Source organism: Nycticebus coucang, chromosome 10 (genome assembly GCF_027406575.1).
Source record: "Nycticebus coucang isolate mNycCou1 chromosome 10, mNycCou1.pri, whole genome shotgun sequence".
Classification (NCBI taxonomy): Eukaryota; Metazoa; Chordata; class Mammalia; order Primates; family Lorisidae; genus Nycticebus; species Nycticebus coucang.
Genome location: NC_069789.1, coordinates 108,695,276 through 108,715,165, shown reverse-complemented (window position 1 = coordinate 108,715,165; position 19,890 = coordinate 108,695,276). Strand labels below are relative to the sequence as shown.

At 38.5% G+C, this 19,890-nt stretch overlaps 1 protein-coding gene and 1 non-coding gene across 2 annotated transcripts in view; both read left to right on the top strand.

Moving 5' to 3' along the window:
- NLRP5 (NLR family pyrin domain containing 5) overlaps window positions 1-19,890 on the top strand; it is an 82,193-nt gene that overhangs the window by 12,231 nt on the left and 50,072 nt on the right. The window lies entirely within an intron of this gene.
- LOC128597798 (U6 spliceosomal RNA) lies at window positions 18,143-18,249 on the top strand. The gene has a single exon (XR_008383357.1). It is a non-coding gene; the product is annotated as a U6 spliceosomal RNA (small nuclear RNA).

Here is a 19,890-nt window from a genome sequence, read left to right as displayed (position 1 = left end):
GTAGGTTTTATCCCAGGTATGCAAGGCTGATTTAATATACACAAGTCCATAAACATTACTCAACATATCGACAGAAGCAAAACAGACAATATGATCCTCTCAATATTCAATGAACTCCAGTAGTCTTTTCTAATTAGAACACTGAGGAGTATAGGCATAAGTGGCACCTGTCTTAAACTGATCGAAGCCATCAATGACAAACCCACAGCTAATATTTTACTGAATGGAGTAAAACTGAAAGCTTTTCCAGTTAGAAATGGAACCAAACAAGGTTGCCTTCTGTCACCACTACTATCCAACATAGTGCTGGAAGTTCTACCCAATACAATTAGGCAAGACAAGGAAATAAAGGGCATGCAAATGGGAGCAGAGGAGATCAAACTCTCCCTCTTTGCTGATGATATAATCTTATATTTAGAGAACCCAAAAGACTCAACCACAAGACTCCAGGAAGTCATCAAAAAATACAGTAATATCTCAGGATACAAAATCAATGTCCAGATGTCAGTAGCATTTGTATATGCCAATAACAGCCAAGATGTGAGGCTAAGGATACAACTTCCTTCACCACAGCTTCAAAGAAAATGAAATACCTAGGAATATACCTAACAAAAGAGGTGAAGGAAAGAAAATTATGAACCTCTAAGAAAAAAAGTAGCAGAAGATATTAACAAATGGAAGAACATACCATGCTCATGGCTGAGAAGAATCAACATTGTTAAAATGTCTATACTTCCCAAAGCAATCTACAGATTCAATGCCATTCCTATTAAAATACCAACATCCTACTTTCAAGACTTGGATAAAAAAAATTCTTCATTTTGTATGGAACCAGAAAAAACTTGTATAGCTAAAGCAGTTCTTAGTAATAAAAAAAAAGGTAGGGGCATCACCATACCAGACTTTAGGTTGTACTGCAAAGACATAGTGGTCAAAACAGCATGGTCTTGGCACAAAAATAGAGACATAGACATTTGGAATCAAATAGAAAACCAGGAAATGAAACCAACATCTTACATCTAATCTTTGATAAACTAAAAAAGAACATACACTGGGGGAAAGAATCCCTTATTCAATGAATGGTGCTTGGAGAACTGCATATCCACATGTAGAAGAATGAAACTGGACCCGCACCTTTCTTCACTCACAAAAACTGATTCAAGATGGTTAAAAGATCTTAATCTAAGGCAGAAAACAATTAAAATCCTCAAAGAAAGTGTGGGTAAAATACTGGAAGGTATTGGCCTGGGGAAGGACTTTATGAGGAAGACCTACACAGCAATTGCAACAACAAAAATAAACATATGGGACTTAATTAAACTAAAAAGCTTCTGTACAGCTAAGGAGACTACAACCAAAGCAAACAGACAACCTAAAAAATGGGAAAGGATATTTGCATATTTTGAATCAGACAAAAGCTTGATAACTAGAATCTATAGAGAACTCAAATTAATCCACATGAACAAAGCCAACAATCCCATATATCAGTGAGCAAGAGACATGAATAGAACCGTCCCTAAAGACAGATGAATGGCTAACATATGAAAAAAAATGCTCATAATGCCTAATTATTAGAGAAATGCTAATCAAAACCACCCTGAGATATCATCTAACCCCAGCAAGAATGGCTCACATCACAAAATCTCAAAACTGCAGATGTTGGCATGGATGTGGAGAGAAGGGAACACTTTTACACTGCTGATGGGACTGCAAACTAAGGCAGCCTTTTTAGAAAGAAGTATGGCAAAACCTCAAAAGAACTCAAGCTAGACCTCCCATTTGATCCTGCAATCCCATTACTGGGCATCTACCCAGAAGGAAAAAAAAATCCTTTCATCACAAGGACAATTGCACTAGACTGTTTATCACAGCTCAATTTACAATTGCCAAAATGTGGAAACAGCCTAAATGCCCACCAACCCAGGAATGGATTAACAAGCTGTAGTATATGTACACCATGGAATACTATTCAGCCATTCAAAAAGACGGAGATGGAGTAAATGGCGTTGGTAGCAGGAAGGTTGAGTTTGTCGAGCTCCGAGCCTTCGGGGCAATGAGTAGTGACTTCCATAGGACCGAGTCTGGGACTGAGCTCCTTGCCTGACTTAAAGGTACAAGTTCCTTGAAAGAAATACCAAAACCAGGAAAAGACTCAAATCTATTTGCTGATGAAGATTCACCTGTGCATGCAACAAGCGGGAGGAGAAGCAGGATGGCGGCCGAGTAACAGCTTCCTTGCAACTGGGCATGATGAGTCCAAAACTCCAGGCATCTCTGCCTTGTGGGATCTGCCCATAAACATTCCTTTGAGGACACAGGGTGTCAGCGAGAGACTTCTGGACCCCAAGACGAGGACGAAAGCAGTGGAAAACTGGATTCATCGAAACCATGGACTAGAGGCATGGCAACTTAAAGACCAAGAGTAAGTGAAAGGAAAATTAGGGCAAGGAAACAGATAAAAGAAATCACTCATGAGAAAGAATCAGTAGAAAAATTCTGGCAACATGAAAAACCAGTCCAAAGCAACACCACCAAGGGACCATGAGGTAGCTATTGCTATAAAGAAATGGTAAAAATGACAGAATTTGGAATACAGATGATGAAAACAATGAAGGAAATAATGGAAACAATGAAGGAAACTGCTGATAAAGTGGAAAATAACCGAAAGGAAATCCAAAAGCAGAATCAAATAAGAGATGAACGATATGAAGAATATAGAAAGGATATAGCAGAGCTGAAGGAACTGAAGCAGTCAATTAGGGAACTTAAAGATCCAACAGAAAGTATCAACAACAGATTAGACCATAAAGAATAATCTTAGAGGTAGAGGACAAAGCTCTTGAGATAACTCAGATAGTTAAAGAGGCAGAAAAGAAGAGAGAGAAAGCAGAACGTTCACTGAAATTATAGGACTTTATGAAGCATTCAAACATATTAGTGATAGGTATCCCAGAAAGGGAAGAAGAATGTCCCAGGGGAATGGAAGCCATACTAGAGAATATTGTAAATGAAAATTTCCCAAATATCACCAAAGATTCTGACACACTCCTTTCAGAGGAATATCGAACCCCAGGTCACCTCCACTTTAACCGAGCTTCTCAAAGACACATTGTGATGAACCTGTCCAAGTCAAGACAAAAGAAAAGTTCTTCAAGCTGCCAGGAATAAGCTCCAGTTGACCTATAGGGGCAAATCCATCAGGGTGACTGCAGACTTCTCTAATGAAACTTCCCAAGCAAGAAGACAATGGTTGTCTACCTTTAATCTACTTAAACAGAACAATTTCCAGGCCAGCATTCTATATCCTGCTAAGTTAAGCTTTAAAATTGACGGAGAAATCAAATCATTTACTAATATACAAACATTGAGGATATTCACAAGACCAGCTCTACAGGAAATACTTCAACCTGTTCTACACACTGACCATCACAATGAATCAATAGCAAAGTAAGAACTCAGCAATTAAAGGACAGAACCTAGCTTCCACACTGATGCAAAAGATAAAACTAAGCAATGGACTCTCACAAAATAAGATGAATAGAACACTACCATACTTATCAATTATCTCAATAATTTTAATTTGTTTAATTTATTATTTTTTATTGTTGGAGATTCATTGAGGGTACAATAAACAAGGTTACACTGGTTACATTTTATCTCAATAAATGTTAATGGCTTGAATTCCCCACTGAAGAGGCATAGAGTGGCTGACTGGATTAAAAAACACAAGCCATCCATTTGCTGTCTGGAGGGAACACACCTAGCTTCAAAAGACAAATTAAAACTCCAAGTTAAGGGTTGGGAGATAATTTGTCAAGCAAGCAGTATTCAGAAGAAAAAAAGTTGCAATCTTATTTTCAGATACATGTGGATTTAAAGCAAAGATGGTCACTTTATATTGGTCAAGGGAAAAACACAAGATGATGTTTCAATTCTAAATATTTATGCACCCAATTTAAGTGTTCCCAGATTCTTGAAAAGGACCTTACTCAGTCTGAGCAATATGATATCCGATAATACCATAATAACAGGGGACTTTCACACTCCCCTTAGAGAGCAGGACAGATCCTCTAAACAGAAATTAAACAAAGATATAAGGGACTTAAATGAGACCCTAGAACAACTGTGCTTGATAGGCACATATAGAACATTCCACCCCAAAGAAAGAATATACATTCTTCTCATCACCCCATAGTACATTCTCCAAAATTGATCATATCCTAGTCCACAAAACAAACCTCAACAGAATCAAAAGAATTGAAATTTTACCTTGTATCTTTTCAGACCACAAGGCACTAAAAGTGGAACTCAACTCCAACAAAAACGTTCAACCCCACAAAGGCATGAAAATTAAACAACCTTCTGTTGAATGACAGATGGTAGCAGGAAGAAATAAAACAGGAAATCACTAACTTCCTTGAGCATAACAACAATGACGACACAAGCTACCAAAGCCTGTGGGATACTGCAAAAGCCGTTTTGAGAGGAAAATTTATTGCTAGATGCCTACATTCGAAAAACAGAAAGAGAACTCATCAACAAACTCACAAGCCATCTTATAGAATTGGAAAAAGAAGAACAATCTAAGCCTAAACCCAGCAGAAGCAAAGAAATATCCAAAATTAAATCAGATATCAATGAAATTGAAAACAAAAGAATCATTCAGAAAATTAATAAACAAGGAGTTGGGATTTTTGAAAAAATAAATAAAATAGATAAACCTTTGGCCAGACTAACTAGAAATAGAAAAGTAAAATCTCTAGTAACCTCAATCAGAAATGATAAAGGGGAAATAACAACTGATGCCACAGATATGCAAAAGATCATCTCTGAATAATACCAGAAACTCTATGCCCAGAAATTTGACAATGTGAAGGAAATGAATCAATATTTGGAATCACACCCTCTCCCTAGACTTAGCCAGGAAGAAATAGAGCTCCTGAACAAACCAATTTCATGTACTGAAATTAAACAATAAAAAAGCTTCCAACAAAAAAATGCCCTAGTCTAGATGGCTTCACAACAGAATTCTATCAAACATTCAAGGAAGAGCTTATTTCCATACTGCAGAAATTCCAAAAAATTGAGGAGGAAGGAATCTTCCCCACCACATTCTATGAAGCAAACATCACCCTGATATCAAAACAAGGAAAAGATCCAACTAAAAAGGAGAATTTCAGACCAATTTAACTCATGAATATAGATGCAAAAATTCTCAACATATTCCTAGCCAATAGATTACGGCTTATCATCAAAAACGTCATACATCATGATCAAGTAGGTTTCATCCCAGGGATGCAAGGCCAGTTTAACATATGCAAGTCCATAAACGTCATCCACCATATTGACACAAGGAAAAATAAAGACCATATGATCCTCTCAATACATGCAGAAAAAGCATTCAATAAAATCCAGCATCCTTTTCTAATTAGAACACTGAAGAGTATAGGCATAGGTGGCACATTTCTGAAACTGATTGAAGCTATCTATGACAAACCCACAGCTAATATTTTATTGAATGGAGTAAAACTGAAAGCTTTCCCACTCAGAAATCAAACCAGACAAGGTTGTCCTATGTCACATTACTTTTCAACATAGTGCTGGAAGTTCTAGCCAATACAATTAGGCAAGACAAGGAAATAAAGAGAATCTAAATAGGAGCAGAGGTCAAACTCTCCTTCCTTACTGACAAATAATCTTATACTTAGAGAATCCCAAAGACTCAATCACAAGACTCCTGGAAGTCATCAAAAAAATACAGTAATGTCTCAGGATTTAAAATCAGTGTTCACAAATCAGTTGCCTTCGTATATTCCAGTAACAGTCAAGACGAGAGGTTAATTAAGGACACAACTCCCTTCACCATAGCTTCAGTAAAAATAAAATACCTAGGAACATACCTAACAAAAGAGGTAAAGGACCTCTATAAAGAAAATTATGAAATCCTCAGAAAGGAAATAGCAGAGGATATTAACAAATGGAAGAACATACCATGCTCATGGCTGGGAAGAATCAACATTGTTAAAATGTCTATACTTCCCAAAGCAAGCTACCTATTCAATGCCATTCCTATTACTTTCAAGATTTGGAAAAAATAATTCTGCGTTTTGTATGGAACCAAAAAAAAAAAAAACCCGTATAGCTAAGACAGTTCTTGGTAATAAAAATAAAGCTGGGGGCATCACCATACCAGATTTTAGGTTGTACTATAAAGCCATAGTGGTCAAGACAGCATGGTACTGGCACAAAAGTAGAGACATAGACATTTGGAATAGAATAGAAAACCAGGAAATGAAACTAACATCTTACAACCACCTAATCTTTGATAAACCAAACAAGAACATACCTTGGGGGAAAGACTCCCTATTCAATTAATGGGGATGGGAGAACTGGATACCTACACATAAAAGACTGAAACTGGACCCACACCTTTCTCCACTAACAAAAATTGATTCAAGATGGACAAAGGACTTAAATTTAAGGCACGAAACAATAAAAATCCTCAAACAAAGCATAGGAAACTCACTGTAAGATATTGACTTGGGGAAAGACTTCATGAAGAAGACTGCCATGGCAATTGCAACAACAACAAAAATAAACAAATGGGACTTCATTAAACTTAAAAGCTTCTATTCAGCTAAGGAGACGACAACCAAAGCAAATAGACAAACTACACAATGGGAAAGGATATTTGTATATTTTGAATCAGACAAAAGCTTGATAACTAGAATCTATAGAGAACTCAAATTAATCCACATGAACAAAGCCAACAATCCCATATATCAATGGTCAAGAGATATGAATAGAACCTTCTCTAAGGAAGACAGACCAATGGCCATCAAACATATGAAAAAATGCTCATCATACCTATTTATTAGAGAAATGCAAATCAAAACCACCCTGAGATACCATCTAACTCCAGTGAGAATGGCCTACATCAGAAAATCTCAAAACTGCAGATGCTGGCATGGATGTGGAGAGAAGGGAACACTTTTACACTGCTGGTGGGACTGAAAACTAATACAACCTTTTTGGAAGGAAGTATGGAGAAATCTCAAAGAACTCAAGCTAGACCTCCCATTTGATCCTGCAATCCCATTACTGGCATCTACCCAGAAGGAAAAAAAATCCTTTTATCATAAGGACAATTGCACTAGACTGTTTATCGCAGCTCAATTTACAATCGCCAAAATGTGGAAACAGCCTAAATGCCCACCAACCCAGGAATGGATTAACAAGCTGTGGTATATGTACACCATGGAATACTATTCAGCAATTTAAAAAAATGGAGACTTTACATCCTTTGTATTAACCTGGATGGAAGTGGAACACATTATTCTTAGTAAAGCATCACAAGAATGGAGAAGCATGAATCCTATGTATTCAATTTTGATATGAGGACAATTAATGACCTAGTACATGGTGGGGGTGGGGGAAGGGAGAGCAGAGAGAGAGGAGGAGGGAGGGTAGGTGGGACCTTGGTGTGTGACACACCTTTTGGGTGCAAGACACAAGTATGAGAGGGACTTTACCTAACAAATGCAATCAGTGTAACCTGGTTTCTTGTATCCTCAATAAATCAACAATAATAAAAAAAAGATGCCATGTGCAGTAACAAGAAAAATAATAAATTGGGAGTGATTCTAATAGAGGATTGTAAGCCTCTAAAAAACAAAGAAGAACAGTAAGTTCTTGTATAGAAATAATCAATTTATAAGGATGTTAATAATCCTCCCAAGTAGATCTGTATGTTCAGTAAAATGGCAATAAAATCCCAACAGAATTTCTCATGTGAACATGTAATTCTAAAATGTATATGGAAAACAGAGGGCACAAATACTCTCTACAACGATTCACTTGAGTTTAACAGATTTGGGGGTGATTAAATCATCACCTTGTAATGGTTTAATTAAAAAGCCCTGCTAATTGAGATTGTTGGCACATGGATGAACAAAGTGAACCAACCAACGGAACAAAAACAGAGCTTGGAAGCAAATGTAAGCAAATAAGAAGTCATAACAGATTGCTGGGTAGTGAGATAGGTGAACTGTTCATTAAATACAACTGGCACCATTTTCACCTGTATTTAAAAAATAGATCCTTTCTCCTTATCTTAGAGAAAAGCAAGTACAAGGAGCTTAATGCATACTTCTGTATGAAAAGCAAACTTCTATCATGTTTTAAAAGACAACATAAGATACCTTCATGACTTGGTGGAAATGACTTTTTTAAACAAAACTCCAGATTTGTAAAACAGAGTAAACCTTGATCAATTTGATTTCATTTAAAAATAAAAACTAGTGAATGACCCCTGTAAAAAGCAAAGTACAAACCACGAACTGTGAGAAGATACTCATGTCGTACATAATAGACCGAGTTACTGTTTTAGAACACATAAAGCACAGTTAAATGCAGATAAAAACAGAGAAATAGCCAGCAGGAACGTAAGCAAAACACTGAAGAGGCTGCAAATGGCCCATGAACATGGAAAAAATGCTCAACTCTATTAACAGTCATGTAAATGAAAGCAACAATAAAATACATTTTCTAACCGGTATTTTTGGTGAGTATTTTTAAAATCTAGCAACATCAGTGGCAGGCAGTGATGTGCAAACATGGGAATAGTCACTGATGTTAATATTGATGAAACCACTTGCAAATAGGCAAAGAGAGTGATCTACGCTTTTGTGACCCAGCAGTTCCACTAATTACCTTTCATGAACTAGAGGATATGGATAGAATGTTCAAAACAGCATCATTTATACTGGCAAAAATTGAGAAACAAGTCAACTACCAATCACTGATAGAATGGCTAATTACGTCGTGATCTATTCAAACACTTAAATACTGTGAGGAGGTAAAAATAAATGAACTGCATAAGAAGCTGAGGTGGGTGGATTGCCTGAGCTCAACAGGTTTGAGACTAGCGCTGAGTAAGAGCAAGACCTGGTGTCTAAAAATAGCCAGGCATTATGGCGTTGTAGTTCCAGATACTTGGGATGCTGAGGCAAGAGGATCACTTGAGTCCAAGAGTTTGAGGTTACTTTAAGCAATAATGCCATGGCACTCAACCCCAGGGCAATGAAGTGAGACTGTCTCAAAAAAAAAAACAAAACACTGTGGCTAAAACAAATTAACCTTGATAAATCTCAAAAATAAGGTAAGTGAAAGAATCAAGTCACAGAACTATACACTATGATTAAAAATGAAGAAAAGTAAACGTACCTCTCACAAGAGCATATATTGATGGAAAAAATAAAATCCGGGGAAATAAGATGTACTTGGTAATGTAAAATTCTCTGAAGCGAAGACCCCCAAGGGTGGAAAAGGCAGGCAATGGGGCTACACAATGTGTTTATTTTTTTCTGCAGAAGTTCTTGTGTCTACTTCATATTTGTGTTATGACTATAGTTATTTCTGAAATCTTTTATTATATTGTTTATACTTTATGTGTATATATATTTCACATCATAATAATAGCTCTTAACTCAGGATTCTTGTAAGGAGGAGACAAGATTGTGATTATAAACAAAAAGTTCCAGGCACATTGAAGTTTCTCCATGAACCTCAGAGATGACTGTGATGGTTGCAAGAAGCTAGAGATTGAAAACCATACTGATGTCATGTCTAAACACTTTGCACCTGTCCTGCATACCTGTAACAACAGCAGCCAGTGGACTCGTCCTGCATGCTGGGTATAGTGACAGCATGAAGAGTGTGTTCATGACACACTCATCTTTCTGAAGGCGTAGGACAGAACCAAGATTATAAAGAGTCAGCCCCACTCCCCAAATTCACCACATTTGAGAGGCCAAAGGACTTCCTTCAAGTGAAAAGCCCTGGGAATGAAGTTAAAACAGGATGTCGTCTGCACTACTTACCATTCTGCAGGACAGCAGGGACAGAGGGGAGCTGCACCAACACCCAGGATGGCAGGAAGTTTTCCTTAGTGCCCTCCGGGTCTCCTCAGCAGCAGCCCATAAGGGAGAGCCAATAAGGTGGGAGTCAGTCACTGGCCAATGAAAGGGCACCACAGACGTCTTCCTCCCAGGCCCAGCTGCCCTTCATCATAAAGCAGCTGGAAAGAGTCGGCAGGTCTAGTCATTTCCCTTGTTACTGTTGGTTCCACTTGAGCACAGCCAGGCTGCCCCCACTGTACCTACCTGGCTTTGTCCACCACCCTCAAGATGGCGGAGCAGGTGGACAGTGTGTGCTCATACTGTCCATTCCACTAGCGCCTGAGACCTGTGGGAAAGATGCGGGGGAGAGCCCCCAAATACAAGGAAAACAGCACACTGGGCAGGGTGAGAGACCTTGGAGCTTAGAGGGTGGGTGCATGTTTATTAGATTCTCAATGCCTGTTGAAAGAAGCATGAAGGGAATTGGAGAACACAGGCCAAGGTGAGGTCAGGAGGCGTCACCCCCTGCACAGTGACCTTGCTCTCTGACCGGGCGGAGGACCTTTGATACTAAATTTCTACCAAAGTTTCACACACATTTTCCTTTTATGTTCAGCTGACTCATACTAACTATGTTTATGAGACACAGAATAATATTTTGGCACATGTATGCAATGTGTCATGATCCAATCTGGGCAATTAGCATATCCATCACCTCAATTATCATTACTTTGTGTGGGGAATATTCTAAATCCTCTCCGCAAGTTTTTAAAAAATATACAATAAACTATAATTAACCATGTGTGCCCTGAAAGACTGTAGAACAGCAGAGCTCATATCGCCTAACTGTAACTTTGTATCCGTAGTCAATCTCTGCCCCTCCTGGTCCATCCCCCAGATTTACATATTTTAACATTTATTTATTTTATTATTATTTTTTTAGAGACAGAGTCTCACTTTGTGGCCCTCAGTAGAGTCCCGTGGTATCACAGCTCAACAGCAACCTCCAGCTCTTGGGCTTAGGGGTTAACATTTTTTTTAATTTGAGACAGAGTCTTACTATGTTGCCCCAAGTAGAGTGCCTTGCTGTCATAGCTCACAGCAACCTTAAACTCTTGGGCTTATGCAATTCTCTTGCCTCAGCCTCCCAAGTAGCTGGGACTATAGGCACCCGCCACAATGCCTGGCTATTTTTTTGTTGCAGTTTCATTGCTGTTTAGCAGGCCCAAGCTGGGCTCAAACCTGCCAGCCTTGGTGTATGTGGCTAGCTATAACCACAGAGCTATGGGTGCCGACCCGTTAACATTTATTTTTGACTCTGAAATAAATATACAGAGGGTGCCAAAAAAAGTGTATACATGTTTTAAAGAAAGAACTGCATTAAAATTATAATACTCAATTTATACTAATTAGGAAGAATACAAGTCATGCTGAACACTGAGCACCTCTTGTAATTGCAGAAGTCAAACATGACTTGGTGACTTGAATGTTACAAATTGAATACTTTTTTACCCTTTCTTTTTCCTTTTTTTTTTTTTTTTTAGTGTTGTGGCATCATAGCTCACAGCAACCTCAAATTGTTGGGCTCAAGCCATTCTCAAGCTTCAGCCTCCCATTTAGCTAGAACTACAGGTGCCCTCCCAACCCCAGGTAGTTTTTCTATATTTATTTTTATTATTTTTTTATTAAATCATAACTTTATACATTGACATATTTATGGGGTTCAGGGTACTGCTTCGACTTACATTGAACTAAATAACACATCCATCACAATTATACTCATTTCTTAATCATTTTGAAATGTACCATTGCATCATGCACATTAGGTGAGGTTCCCCAAAATACCCTCCCTCCTCCCACAGCCCCCCTCCCCTTCCCTCTCTCTCCTCTTCCCTTCTACTTTCTGGATCATAGTTATGTTTTGCCATTCATATGAGTGTGTACGTGATCATATATTGATTTCATAGTAGCATTGAGTACATTGGATACATTTTTTTCCATTCTTGAGATACTTTATTAAGAAGAATATGTTCCATCTCCATCCAGGTAAACATAAAAGATGTGAAGTCTCCATCTTTTTATGACTGTATAATATTCATGGTGTACATATACCACAATTTGCTAATCCATTCATGGGTCAATGGGCACTTGGGCTGTTTCCACGTCTCAGCTATTATGAATTGGGCTGCAATAAACATTCTGGTGAAAACATCTTTGTTGTGAAATAATTTTTGATCATCTGGATATATACCTAGTAGAGGAACTGCAGGATCTAACGGTAGGTCTACTTTTAGTTCCTTGAGTGTTCTCCAAACTTCTTTCCAAAAAGGCTGTATTAGCTTGCATTCCCACCAGCAGTGTAGAAGTGTTCCCTTCTCTCCACATTCACGCCAACATCTGTAGTTTTGGGATTCTGTGATGTGGTCTAATCTTACTGGAGTTAGATGAAATCTCAAAGTGGTTTTGATTTGCATTTCTCTGATAATTAAGGATGATGAGCACTTTTTCATGTGTTTGTAGGCCATATGCCTGTCTTCATCAGAGAAGTTTCTGTTCAAGTCTCTTGCCCAGATAGAAATGGGGTTATTTATTCTTTTCTTATTGATTGGTTTGAGTTCTCTGTAGATTCTAGTTATCAGACCTTTGTTGGAAGCATAACCTGCAAAAATCTTCTCCCATTCTGAAGGTTGTCTGTTTGCTTTACTTACTGTGCTCTGGCTGTGCAAAAGCTTTTTAGTTTGATCAGATCCCAGTAATGTATTTTTGGTGTTGCTTCAATTGCCCGGGGGGTCCTCCTCATAAAATATTCTCCAAGGCCAATTTCTTCAAGTATTTTCCCTGCACTCTAGTATTTTCGTAGTTTCATGTCTTAAGTTTAAATCTTTTATCCAGTGAGAATCAATTTTTGTAAATGGTGAAAGGTGGGAATCCAGTTTCAGTCTTCTGCTGGTCACCAGCCAGTTCACCCAGCACCAGTTGTTAAATAGGGAGTCTTTTTCCCATTGAATATTTTTGATAGGCTTGTCGAAGATCAAATGACAATAAGCAGTTGGATTCATTGCTTGGTTCACTATTCTGTTCCGTACATCTACCTCTCTGTTTTTGTGCCAGTACCATGCTGTTTTGATTACTTTAGATTTATAGTGTAGCCTGAAGTCTGGTAATGTGATCCCTCCTGATTTGTTCTTATTTCTGAGTAATGTATTTGTCATGTGAGGTTTTTTCTGATTCCATATAAAATGAAGTACGATTTTTTTCAAGTTCTTTAAAGTATGACAATGGTCCAGCATGGTACTAGCACAAAAACAGACAGGTAGATGTATGGAACAGAATAGAGAACCAAGAGATGAACCCAGCTAATTACTGTTATTTGATCTTTGACAAGCCAATTAAAAACATTCAGTGGGTAAAAGATTCCCTATTTAACAAATGGTGCTGGGTGAACTGGCTGGAAACCTGTAGAAGACTGAAACTGGACCCACACCTTTCACCATTAACTAAATAGACTCTCACTGGATTAAAGATTTAAACTTAAAACATGAAACTATAAAAATACTAGAAGAAAGTGCAGAGAAAACTCTTGAAGAAATTGGCCTGGGTGAATATTTTATGAGGAGGACCTCCTGGGCAATTGATGCAGCATCAAAATATACTACTGGGACTGATCAAACTAAAAAGCTTCTGCACAGCTAAGAACAGTAAGTAAAACAAGCAGACAGCCCTCAGAATGGGAGAAGATATTTGCAGGTTATTAAACCTTTGTCATAGACATAGGTTTAATAACCAGAATCCACAAAGAACTCAAATGTATTAGCAAAAAAAGAACAAGTGATCTCATCACAGGCTGGGCAAGGGACTTGAAGAGAAATTTCTCTGAAGAAGACGGGTGCACGGCCTACAGACATATGAAAAAATGCTCATCATCTTTAATCATCAGAGAAATGCAAATCAAAACGACTTTGAGGTATCATCTAACTCCAGTAAGATTAGCCCATATCACAAAATCGCAAGACCAGAGATGTTGGCGTGGATGTGGAGAAAGGGGAACACTTCTACACTGCTGGTGGGAATGCAAACTAATGTGTTCCTTTTGGAAAGATGTTTAGAGAACACTTAGAAATCTAAGAATAGACCTGCCATTCGATCCTACAATTCCTCTACCCAGAAGACCAAAAATCACATTATAACAAAGATATTTGTACCAGAATGTTTATTGCAGCCCAATTCATAATTGCTATGTCATGGAAAAAGCCCAAGTGCCCATCAATCCACAAATGGATTAATAAATTGTGGTATATGTACACCATGGAATATTATGCAGCCTTAAAGAAACATGAAGACTTTACCTCTTTCATGTTTACAAGGATGGAGCTAGAACATATTCTTCTTAGTAAAGTATCTCAAGAATAGAAGAAAAAGTATCCAAAGTACTCATCCCTACTATGAAATTAATTTATATAACCCAATTATAACCTAAGAATAGGGGGAAGGAGGAAAGGGAGGGGAGGGGAGGGAGGAGGACAGGTAGAGGGAAGATAATTTGTGGGACCACACCTACGGTTCATCTTACAAGGGTACATGTGAAATTTACTAAATGTAGAATATAAATGTCTTAACACAATAACTAAGAAAATGCCAGGAAGACTATGTTAACCAGTATGATGAAAATATGTCAAATGGTCTATAAAACCAGTGTATGGCGCCCCATGATTGCATTAATGTACACAGCTATGATTTAATAATAAAAAAATTAAAAAATGATAATAAAGTATGACAATGGTGCTTTAATAGGGATTGCTTTAAATCTGTAGATTGCTTTGGGTAGTATGGACATTTTAACAATGTTGGTTCTTCCCAGTCATGAGCACGGTATGTTTTTCCATTTCTTAACATCTTCAGCTATTTCATTTCTCAGAGTTTCATAGTTCTCCTTATAGAGAACTTTCACATCCTTTGTTAGGTAAATTCCCAGATATTACATCTTCTTTGGCCCTATTGTAAAAGGAATAGAGTCCTTGATTGTTTTTTCAGCTTGACTATGGTTGGCATATATAAAAGCTACTGACTTGTATTGATTTTGTATCCTGATATGCTGCTGTATTCCTTGATTGCTTCTAAGAGTTTTGAAGTTGAATCCCTGGGATTTTCCAGGTATAGGATCATGTCATCAGTGAAGAGTGAGAGTTTGATCTCCTCTGACCCTATTTGGATACCTTGATCACCTTCTCTTGCCTGATTATGATAGCTAAGACTTCCTTTACTATCCATTACTATGTGAAATAGCAGTGGAGACAGTAGGCATCCTTGCCTCATTCCTGATCTGAGTGGAAATGTTTTCGATTTATCATATTCAATATGATATTGGCTGTGGGTTTGCTGTAAATGGCCTCTATCAGTTTAAGAAATGTCCCTTTCTATGACTATTTTCATAAAAATTCTGATCATGAAAGGATGCTGGATATTAATCAAGGCTTTTTCTGCATCAATTGTGAGAATCATATGGTCTTTGTTTTTTTATTTTATTGATGTGATGTATTACATTTATAGATTTGCATATGTTGGACCAACCCTTAACCCTGGAATAAAACCAACTTGATCATGGTGTATAATTTTTTTTGATGTGTTGTTAAATTCTGTTTGCCAAGATCATATTGAATATTTTTGAATCAATATTCATTAATGATACTGGTCTATAATTTTCTTTCTTTGTTGGATCCTTTCCTGGTTTGGGGATCAGGGTGATATTTGCTTCATAGAATGTGTTGGGAAGTATTCCTTCTTTTTCTATGCTTTGGAAAAAGTTGTATAATATAGGTACTAGTTCCTCTTGTAAGTTAAAATTTTAGAAGTGATGCTCTTCATCTGTGAACCATTTCCCATTGCTAATCTGTATCCTATCCCTATTACACGGAGTTCTTTGAGTCCTCCCAAAGGATTGTTCAGCCTATGAGTGGTTTCAGGACCATCTGACACATGGGGAAAACCAGAGTCATACCATAGACACTTGAGGTTACAGGCTGAATGTCTCAGGGCTTTGAAGGTCCAGATGAATTCCAGCCTGTTAGAGCACAAGTTCAGATGGATCAGCTTCTTGCTACCATGAAGGACCAGTTCTGCTACCATGCAGAACTGACACAGGGGTTATCAATTTGCACCTGAGGAAGGAAAGTGATAGAAAAGCTAGATTTGGAGAGAAGACCAATTTCCAGGATCCCATCTTCTTCCACAGCCCACTTTCCACAACACACGCTGTATCTGAGGTGCCACCAGATGTATGAGGAACACAAAGCAATGATTTTTGAGTCATGGTACTGAACCTTGAGAAGGAAAACTAAAATATAGTCTCCAAAGAGTTGCTAAACTCAGTTGGACCTGTCCCCACTGCCCTTTTCCCCTCTCCAAGAAATCCTTAAGAGGACCTGGGGATGCCAACTCTTTATTCAATTGTGCTGAATAACATAGATCTTCACCCAAGCATCATTTCAGTGAAGCCCTTCCTTCTGCCTCCCCCAGCTCAAAAATGCAAACTGCCCTCCTCCTCACACAAAGTAGGTTTAAGATTTCAACCTACTTTGTCTAAGTATCAGCTTCATAAATCTAAGCCCTAGATTTATTTCATGTTCCTGAGCACCTAAGCTTGCCTTTGAGCAAATCATCAGCTGTGATAATCAAAAGAAAGAAGCATTTTTCTCATATTGCAGTGGTTCTCAACCTGTGGGTCACGACCCCATTGGAGGTTGAATGACCCTTTCACAGGGGTCATCTAATACATCCTGCATATCAGATATTTACATTAAAATCATAACAGTAGCAAAATTACAGTTATGAAGTAGCAATGAAAATAATTTTATGGTTGGGGATCACCACAACATGAAGAACTGTATTAAAGGGTGGCAGCATTAGGAAGGTTGAGAACCACTGGCCTATTGTGTCTTCTAGAACCACCAATTCCCCACACTTACATTAGTTTTTGGAGTTTGCTCCTGGGATTTCTCAGCGCGCAGCACAGACTCCTCATGGATGAGATGCTAAGCTTGCTGTTACTCAGATCCAGCTCACTTAAATGTCTGTTGGTGACAAACACAGTAAAAATGTTCTTCCACTGCTGCGTCCCCAAGGATGGAGAGAGTAAATTATGACCTACATGAGGAAGAAAGAGATCTAACAAAACATGTGAGGATTGAGGGGATTGATTAGTGTTCCAGTCATGAGGATGTGTGCTACAAAAAGCACAGTTGTCAAAAGCTATTTTCTTCCCACAGTTCTTAACAATTCTCTTTGGAGAATACACACATGCACGGAGGAGGAAGGCCATGGGCATGATGCTCCAACATCCAGACTGAAAATAGGCAGACCTAACATGATCCCAGAGCTCTTCCCTGAGGGGTGTTACTTATTCTGTGTTCCCATTTCTTTATCAAAAGGTTAAGAGAATTACTCATTCCCTCTTATGAAAAATTGATGTACAAAAGCCTTTACACATAAGAGAAAGAACAGAGGAGGAAAGGGCTGCACAAAAATATATTTGCCTTAACAATTCGTATTACGCTTTTCCAACATTCTGCATGTATCTGTTCATGATGACCCACTTAAATGAGGCAACAAGACAGAGAAAAGCAAAGTTGTCATCTAAAAATGATCAGGAGCTGTCCTTGGGTGCTTGTGATAGAATAATGAAAAAAAAAAGAGACAAGAAAAATGGTTTCTGATAAAAGGATCTGTATCCCCATATTCTCTCTCCATAGTATTTTGTAATGAATAAAGATGCATATAAGTATTTAGGATTTAGAATTATTAGAATTCTATTTAGAATGTCGCTAATGTAAAAGCCTCTCAATGTTAAGAATAACTGAGTGTTAAAGTCATAAATTAAAGTTTTTGTTTCAGAAGAGATAAGTAAAACAAAGAGCATGTCCTCTGAGCATCAAAAGGATACAGATTTATACTTTCTGTGCCCAGAGGCACAGCTTCTGTGAAAGTGGTTGTTTCCATTCTTGGGTGTGTGTGCATATGTGCACATGTGTACATTTCTCAATAAAGATTTTTGGGCCCATCTCAAATCTAATAATCAGAATACCCCCAGGATAGGAAATAACTGAAAATAAACCACAGGTGATCATGTATAAAGTGGCAAAGTATTAACCCCATAGTTAGTTAAATCACCCCTGAGAAAACACCAGTGTGAGAGCAGCTACTCACAGGACCCAACAGTGAACACTGTCTAAATAAAGATCCCCATTTATGTGCTCGCTTCGGCAGCACATATACTAAAATTGGAACGATACAGAGAAGATTAGCATGGCCCCTGTGCAAGGATGACACGCAAATTCGTGAAGCGTTCCATATTCTTAGGTTATGGGGGGGGACGCAGAAAGAGGGACGGAGGGAGGGGGGTGGGGCATTGGTGTGTGTCACACTTTATGGGGGCAAGACATGATGGCAAGAGGGACTTTACCTAACAATTGCAATCAGTGTAACCTGGCTTATTGTACCCTCAATGAACCCCCAACAATAAAAAAAAAAAAAAATTTAATTAAAAATAAATAAATAAATAAAAGATCCCCATTTATGGGTTTCAGGGATTTCAAGACATAACAAATCATAGCCAACATATATAGATCATATATTTCTCCGGACCTCAAGCCAAACATCTTTTTAATAGAATGGTCCCTTGGTACCCATGGGGAGGGAAAAAACAAGATAAAATTGGGCTCACACCTATAATCCCAACACTCTGGGAGGGCAAGGTGGGAGGATCCCTTGAAATCAGGAATTCAAGACCACCCAAGAGTGAGACGCTGTCTTTGCTAAGAAATAGGAAAAAAAAAAATTTTTTTTTTTGGCAGTATATATATATTTTTTTTTTTGGCCGGGGCTGGGTTTGAACACACCACTTCCGGCATATGGGACCAGCGCCCTACTCCTTTGAGCCACAGGTGCAACCCAGAAATAGAAAAATTAGCCAAATGTTGTGGCAGGTGCCTGTAATCCCAGTTATTTGAGGCAGGAGGATTGCATGAGCCCAGGAGTTTGAGGTTGCTGTGAGCTATGATGTTACAGCATTCTACCCACAGAAGGAGACTGTCTCAAAAAAAAAAAAAAAAAAATTGCAAAACATGTGGCACTAGGTAGAACCACAAGCATTGCTTCTTTAGCTCAATTTTTTCCCAGCTTCTTGCACACATGGATGATTTTGAAAGCCTCACAATTTTTGATTTGGGGGTCACTAATACATTTTAGCAAGTAGGTAAATTCATAGGTACATATTCTGCAAATAATGGGGATCAACTGCAATTATTAAGATGAATACAGGACCCAGGAGGGGCCATGAAATCACACAGCAAATAGACAGACAAGAGGGGACTAGGAAAGGGAGTTTCACCAGACCTGAAGGGTGCACCAGATTGAGCTGGGGAGGAAGGAAAGAGGATTAAAGGGTAAGGGGCAGTGAAAACAGCAAGTATAAGAGGAAAGGAGAAAATATAATACAAGAAGAAGAAATTCAGCTGCAAAATCTCCCAGTACTGTGGAATCTCCCTGCTTGAAGAGGTGGCAATCTAGCTGGAACAGATAGGGCACACAACAAATCCTTGCCCCTAATGAGAAAAAAAAACATCAGCAGGTGCCCTTGGGGAGGGAGTTGCCAGAGCAAGGATTAGGTCTGGAGCACAGAGAAGAGGCATCACCTACCAACTAGACCTTGACTCTCCCTCAAGTTTCCAGGTGCCCTGATTCAGGAAACCTCCTGGAATTAGTTAACTCCACCCCAAAGCTCCAGCCTTGGACTGGCCCTTGGGTCCCTCATCCTCCCAGGGCTTCAGCTTCATCTTTGGCTTCCTGGTTCACATCTCCCTGCTCACTCTCTCTCCCCAGCACAATTGAGGTAGATTGAGAAGCCACCAAGACCCAGCTGCTCCATGTAATCTCTGGTCCTTCTAAATAATCACTGGATGGGAGGCACCACAGGGTTTCTAATTAAAAAAAAAAACAA